Source organism: Solanum lycopersicum, chromosome 8 (genome assembly GCF_036512215.1).
Source record: "Solanum lycopersicum chromosome 8, SLM_r2.1".
NCBI lineage: Eukaryota > Viridiplantae > Streptophyta > Magnoliopsida > Solanales > Solanaceae > Solanum > Solanum lycopersicum.
The window spans coordinates 65,272,171-65,279,612 of NC_090807.1; the positions used below are offsets into that span (position 1 = coordinate 65,272,171).

Below are 7,442 nucleotides of genomic sequence, written 5' to 3' on the forward strand. Positions count from 1 at the left end.
TTAATTTTAACAAATTTAAAGAAAGAAAATTGTTAAATGCATACTTAACAGACTATTTTGAACAAACAATAAAACATAGGTGACCATTTTGTCATTTTACAAAAATATGCAATACTGATACACATTCATTTGCTCCGACTCTGTAGGAACTATTGACAGCCTCCATTTTTGTTTGCTTGAATGTATTGTTTTTGCTTAATCTGATGAAAATCTTGAAAAAAATTATGCAGATTTTCTAAAGCTCTCATCTTTCTCTGTAAATACCTCTTTTGGAGTTCCAGGCATAGTCGAACAGTGAAGAACAAAGAGGGAAAATGCTCCCAGTATCAACGGCAAGAATGTGTAGTGGAGCAGAAACAATGAGACAAAAAATTGCTGAAAGGTTCAAAATAGTTATGGGGTTTGCAGGTTTTGAATTCTTTGGTGCATTTCTATGCTCGTTGTGGGTTTATTGGTATTGCTAGGCAGGTGTTTGATGAAATGACTGAGAGGGATGTTGTGTCTTGGAATAGCGTTTTATGTGAAAGTGGGTGAATCAGTTGTCGTGATGGAATGTCATGATGACTGGGTATTTGGATTTTCATAAACCTGGGAAGTGCTTAAAGTTGTTCCAAGAAATGACAAGGCGGGGATTGAATGGTAACAATGCGACGATAGTTGTTGCTCTTTCTACTTGTGCTCGGTCAGCTCGAATGAATGAAGAAAAATCTGTTCATGGGTCTCTTATTAAGGTATCTAAAGGTTTGAATTTGATTGTTAGTTCAACTTTGATTCATATGTATAGTAGAAGCGGAAGAGAAGACATTGCTCATCTAATTTTTGATAGGATGTTGGTCAGGAATATAGTATGCTGGAATGCGATGATTTTGGGGTACTGCATTCATGGGAATCAAAAGATGGCCTTAATCTGTGTGCAGACTTGGTGAATTGTAGTTTAGAAGATGGAGAAATAAATTAGGTTAAGAACATGAAACAAGGCGAAGGGGATCATGTGCTTCCAGATGAAATCACTTTTGTTGGTGTCTTATGCGCTTGTGTCCATGAGGGACTGGTGACACAAGCAGGAAGATACTTCGGCTATATGAGTGATTTGCTTGGTGTAAAGCCCAATTTCGCACATTATTGGTGCATGGCTTATTTTCTAGCACATGTTGATCTAATGCAAGAGCCAAGAGGCAATAAAATAACTAAAGAACATTCCGATAGAGAGCATTTGCCACTATCATCCTCGTTGCGGTCTGAATTGCTTGGCTTAGCTTGTTTTAGAGGGGATGTAATGTTAGGAGAACAAATTGCGAATAAGTTGATTGAACAAGATCCTGAGATATTTTGGTGTCATTTGTTGTTGGTCAACATCTATGCTACAGCTAGTCATTGGGATGAAGCAGCTCAAACAAAGGAGAGGTTCAAGAAGAGAAGTATGGAAAGAGTGCCAGGTTGCAGTTTAAAGAACTTAAAAGAATTAGTTCACAACATGATAGCGACATAAATTGCAGGTATCTTTGTGTGATTCTAGTTAGAGACATCTTTTGTATAAACAGGTGGAGAGATTCCCATCATGATTTTACTGAATAGGACAATGCAGTAGTACAATTGGCTTCTTGGTTTATAATCATTTTGCCCTCTAGTTATTAACATATCAAGGAAGGTATTTTAAGAATCGCATGACACTGATCTCTACTGGTCATCTGATCTTATCGGTGTCACAGATGACGCCTCCTCTTGTAGTTGGTGTTGTTTATTTTACATGTGGAATAGCCCTTGCCTTTAAGGGAAATCCATTGTTAGATGCATGACTCCAAATGTTCTCGTATGATACATGGTCACAAAGTTTATCCTACATCTTGAAACTATATTGACTGGGAACTTAACAGTATACTTTACAAATAATTCTTTACGTTAAAGGAAGATTGCATTTGGCATCATTAACAAATCATTTTCCTTTATTGTTAAACTTAGTTGCAGTACATTCCATTTTTTGGTAAATAATTTTACTCATACTTGAAGACTATCATTTATTTTTGTGAAATATGAATATATTCCTGGTTGATGGGGTGTCTGCACTGGGCAGGTGTTAAAACCCTTTTTATTTGTGGTCCATCTTTCAAAGCCCCATTGTTTCTGTAAACAGGGACTTATGTAAGCGGCTTTGTATTCCATCTAAAATCTTCATGCTATTAAAATCGTCGTGGTTGTGAGTAATAGAAGATTGATTTGATCTGAGCAATCTTCTTCTCTAAGTTTAAAAAAGAAAATAAGTTGGCTCAATTAGTTACTTTCTTATCATATTTGTATATGTGACAATTTGTCCATCTGCACTACTAGTCCGAGTTGATGTGTATGTAAGAGCAAATATACTAAGTTTTGTGGTTAACTTTAACTAGTAACTGACTACTCTATGTCAAATGTTGCTTCTGTGCTGAGACTTTCACTTTTAATATAGTGGATTTTGGCAAGGACTTCCATTTTACAGTTTGATACTGTCAAAGTTACCTTTCCTTCTTTTGGTAGATAGATTTTTTTTCACTGGAGGTAATAGAATTGAACTGTATTAGCAAGCTTTTAACCATGTTAGCTTAACTTGATGAGCTAGCTATAGAGAGACATGGTAGATCAATGCCTAACAACGTCTCTAAGTTAATCCACCAGAATATCTTTGAAATTTTACGCAAACCTTTAAACTGGTACCCCATGTCTTAGATTTCAAATTCTTTGGGCATAAATTAAACATCTTATTACTGTTTTCTTCATTTGAAATACAGTTGTCTGTGCTTCTTTGATACTATGGGGGCTAAGAAAGGAGAAATTTAGAATGTGTTAGAATCGAAAGTCAGCATCAGAAACATCTAAACATCATGGTAAGTTCCTTCATGCATTTGGTGTGAATTACTGAATAATATTTCTTTTTATTTGAGATATAACGAATTGTATACCTTTGTGATCTCAGGCATCCTGTTGATTGTTCCTCTCTTTAGTCTAAAGCTGTGCCCTTGTCTAAGAGTGGTGCAAAGTAGAGCTTTACAGGAAAATAGCACCAAGATGTTTGAGCTCATGGTATTCCCTATCTCATCTGCTAATGATGTTGTTAAGAAGTCCCACATCGGTAGAGGGATAGGAAATTGGTTTCCTTGTATGGACTTGGACAAACCTCCCCTCGTGAGCTAGCTTTTAGGGTTGAGTTAGGCCCAGATGAGTAGTAGTTGGATTTAAAGTACTCTTCGTATGTCTATTTTAATCCTATTGTTTTTCTAAGAGTATTTGACATTATGATAAATTTATGTATAGAACTTCCAATATTACTATTTATTTTATTTTGAACCTTTTATTTACTTTTTCTTTTAGTTAGTATAATGATCACATGAGTTCAACTAAAATGGAGAAACACGATCAATGAGTATTCATATAGCTAATTTCAATTTGTTTGGGATTGATGCATGTTTGTTGTAGTTTTTGCAGGATGTCCTTCAACACTAGTGAACTAACTCATGCTTTGAAAATTGAAATCTCGGGTCGTAATGTGAGTTTTCCATGACTTCAAATTTAGTCGGCCCTAATATAAATATGGAACACCAGAAAGAAAAATATTATAACCCCTTATGATGATTGATTTCAACTCCATTGCTTTTCTTGTCACACAAAAGGGAAAAATAATTTTGTTGCCTTCCTTCATGTTGGGCCAATAATAATATGGTAGGAAAGACACCAGGTAGCCATTTGTGATTACATTATTTAAAATATAATCAATTTTGATATACACTATTTAAAATTTAGTCAGTATTGGCAACTTCATATTGTCATTTGAATGGTTTATTATTAAAATATAAAAGGAGGCTTGATTTCCATGCTATTGAATTTTAGTTAAGACGTTTTTCCATAATCTAACTTTTCTTCTTTTTTCCATGAAATAGAACTGTCTAATTCAAATCGAGCAGGATCTGAACTTCTAAAAGTTTGAATTTGAGTTAATAACTTTCGATTATTCTATAAATAGGGTATCTTTATATTTGCCTCTAGTTAACATTATAAAAGAAAATTTAAATATTTTTTCTAAGTGTCCTTTAAATTGTAAAATTATTAGAAGAAAGGGAAAATTGCATATAATAGCAAACTAATAACCTAAAATAAATAGAGTAGTTAGGGTTTGATTTAATTGTGCTCCAAAAAAATTGTCAAGCGCCTCTTTCCCAAATATCTCGCTCGCCACTCTCCTCCAATCTCTCGCTCGCTTCCTCACTTTTTATACAAACACAAGAGTATAAAAATTGTTTTAAATTGTATAAAACAGAGAAAAATGTATAAATACATATATTTTGTTCCCTCTTTCAGATCTCGCTCGCCACTCTCCCAAATCTCGCTCGCCACCCTCGCCTTTCTCACTTATACAAACAGAAGCGAAATGTATAAATTGCGTTTCTGTTTGTATAAAGCGTGAGAAAATTGTATATACACATGCAAGTACATATATTTTCGTCCTATACACTTATAATTATACAATAAAAATACTCCCCTGCCCAGTTTCTTTTGTTTTTCTCTCTTTCTCGTTTTATACAATTTTCAAATTGTATCTAATTTCTCTCTTTCTCGTTTTATACAATTCGATTCAATTGTATATTCCTTGTCAAGTCTCTTTTGTCTTTCTCTCTTTCTCATTTTATACAAATTCAAATTGTATATAATAATTCTATACACTTATAATAATACAATGCGTTTTATACACTTCGTTTTATACAGTTCTCTGCCCAAGTGTCTTTCTCTTTCTTGTTTTATACACTTCGTTTTATACAATTTGCTTCAACTGTATATGTATAGCGAATTATACAGTTTCTGTGTTTGCTATGGAGAGCAATTATGCAAACTTTGCTATAGCATACAAATATGAATTTTTTATTTGCTATACGCGAAAGTTTTATGAAACCAAACAAATAAACATTGCTTGCATAGCCATAGCCGGCATTATTAATCTTTTAACCCTAAAATTGTTGTATTCATGAAAATTATGACCAAAAAAAATCATTGAAATTTTTTATGTTGTGTTTTCTAGAAAAATAATGTTTTCATAAAATTAAAAAAAGAACACCACGATCTTATCTTCCTCTAATTGGTGAGGAAGTATCAAAAATACAAAAAAGGCCTTTTGTGTAGCTTAGCAAAATTGACAACTTATATTAAATGATGAATTCTTTGGCCTTATGGTAAAGCCAAAAAAAAGAATATAGTAATACATTTTTTAAAGAGGACAAATTAAATTTAAATTGGATATTCGACGAATTATATTTTCAAATGAAAATATGAAATAGTGTAGTAGTTAGTTAATTAGTTATATTTTATTATATTATTTGGTAGTGCTTCATAATTATATCATGAGGTTTGGCTTATTGTGTGTTAGATAATGTTTGGTAGTAAAGGATAAAGCACATTAACTAGAACCATGTATTGTATTGTACTGTACTTTATTTTATTTAATTATAAAGATGTATATTAATTGATAATATAATTTATTTATTATTTATTTTACTTTTCTTAAGATGAAATAGTAGTGTCATTTTATCACAGATAGTTTTTGTAATTAAGTAAATTATTTAAGCAACTTGATAATGTAAATATTGTTAATTGCTCAAGAACAAGAACATCGTGCCACACATATAGCAACATCATAAGAGTAAACAAAACGCTGAAGAATCTAATTAGGTACATATGAAAGTGAAAGGGTTGGGAATAAAGGACAAAGACGATTTTTTTATTTTTATTTCGAGAGATCTAACTAGTTTCGATTTATATTGAAAATAATTTTATTCTGAAACCTTGAAATTTGAACAATACAGTGATTAGAGGACAAAGACATAATATTGAAGGTCCAAATTTTGGTCAAAGGCTCACAATAATGATATATTTTAATGTTGTTTATGAAAGGTCAAATTAAAGTAGATTTCTATAGCTGTCCATGAGGCTGCATATGTAAGAAAGAACCAAACTTAGAGATAAATGACATGTTATAATCTTTATTGACTTTTAACGACATTTACAAAGAGTTTAATAGTGGCAATTAACTATTGTTATTTATAATATACTATTAAAGATCATTTTTAGTATAATATTTATATGATCGTATTATATATGTAGAATATCAAGAGTTTCTTTATTTTATATTTGAATAAAAATAAAGAAAATTCATCTATTCCATCGTACTCCATGGAAATAACCTATATTATTAGATCAAAATTATGAACTCTTTTGCCCTTCAATACTACTATATTATATAATATTATAGATGAAAAATATTTGAAGTTAATTTTTCTTGTTTGAGTTTTACACAAACGTGACTCATTGTTGTCTAGCACTATATATTCCACTTTGAGCTAATTCTTAATGATTGAACTAAATATTCCATTTAACATAATTTAAAAATATATTATATTCTCGTTAATATTCTATAGTGGAATAACTTTATTATTTCAATTTTTAACTTGAAGAAAAGAAAAGGATGCAATTATTAGTAGTAAAATTAACCATCCACATAAGGAGTATTATCATCCAATTAAAGAGATATGTATAACTTAAAACAAAAGCAATATAAGTGTCACATTTATGATTTATCATTGTGGCTTAATCTTTGAGAATACTAATCAATTAAGTTATTAATTAATTAAGACCCTTAAGAATATTATCTAGACCATTATTAATTTTTTGAAATGTTTTTGTGGCCTACAGAATATATTACTTTCGATTTTCAGATAATTATCCACTTCTTTTGTAGCAATATACCACCTATTTTCTTGGAGGATCGTACATCAAGAATATTATATTTTATATGTAAATATATTGGGAAACTTTCAAATATAGCTATTTAAAAATAGTTAATTTCTCTCCATAGCTATTGTTTGATAATTACAATTTATAGCTACATGTTACATGGAGGAGAGAGGCGAGCGAGACTGGGAGAGAGAGGAGAGAGGTGAGAGAGGGGGGAAAGAGTGGGAGAAAGATGAAATGTATATGTATATTGATTTTTGATAATTGTATATTATACATATGTATTTGTATATATGGCAAGAGAAATTGGGAGAGGGAGGAGAGAGGTGAGCGAGACTGGGAGAGGCGAGCGAGAGAGGGCAGAGTGCGGGAGAGAGGTGAATTGTATATGTATATAATGTATATAACTGTATATTATACATATACATTTGTATAAATGGCACGCGGGGTTGGGAGAGGGAGGAGAGAGGCGAGCGAGATTGAGAGAGGGAGGAGAGAGGCAAGCGAGAGAGGATAAAGAGTGGAGAGAGGTGAATTTTATATGTATATAGGTTAAAAAATTGTATATTATACATATATATTTGTATATCCTGGCGAATTATACATATACAAACATGACTAATTATACAAACTCGAAGTAATCCCACATGATTAATGTATAATGTTAGTCGAATTGATAATTATATCAAACT

At 31.7% G+C, this 7,442-nt stretch overlaps 1 long non-coding RNA gene across 1 annotated transcript; it reads left to right on the forward strand.

The window, feature by feature from the left end:
• Positions 1-105: 105 nt before the first annotated feature.
• LOC101244798 (uncharacterized) lies at positions 106-3,329 on the forward strand. Its single transcript, XR_003247730.2, has 3 exons — positions 106-1,496; positions 2,763-2,858; positions 2,948-3,329. It is a non-coding gene; the product is annotated as an uncharacterized lncRNA (long non-coding RNA).
• Positions 3,330-7,442: the final 4,113 nt, after the last annotated feature.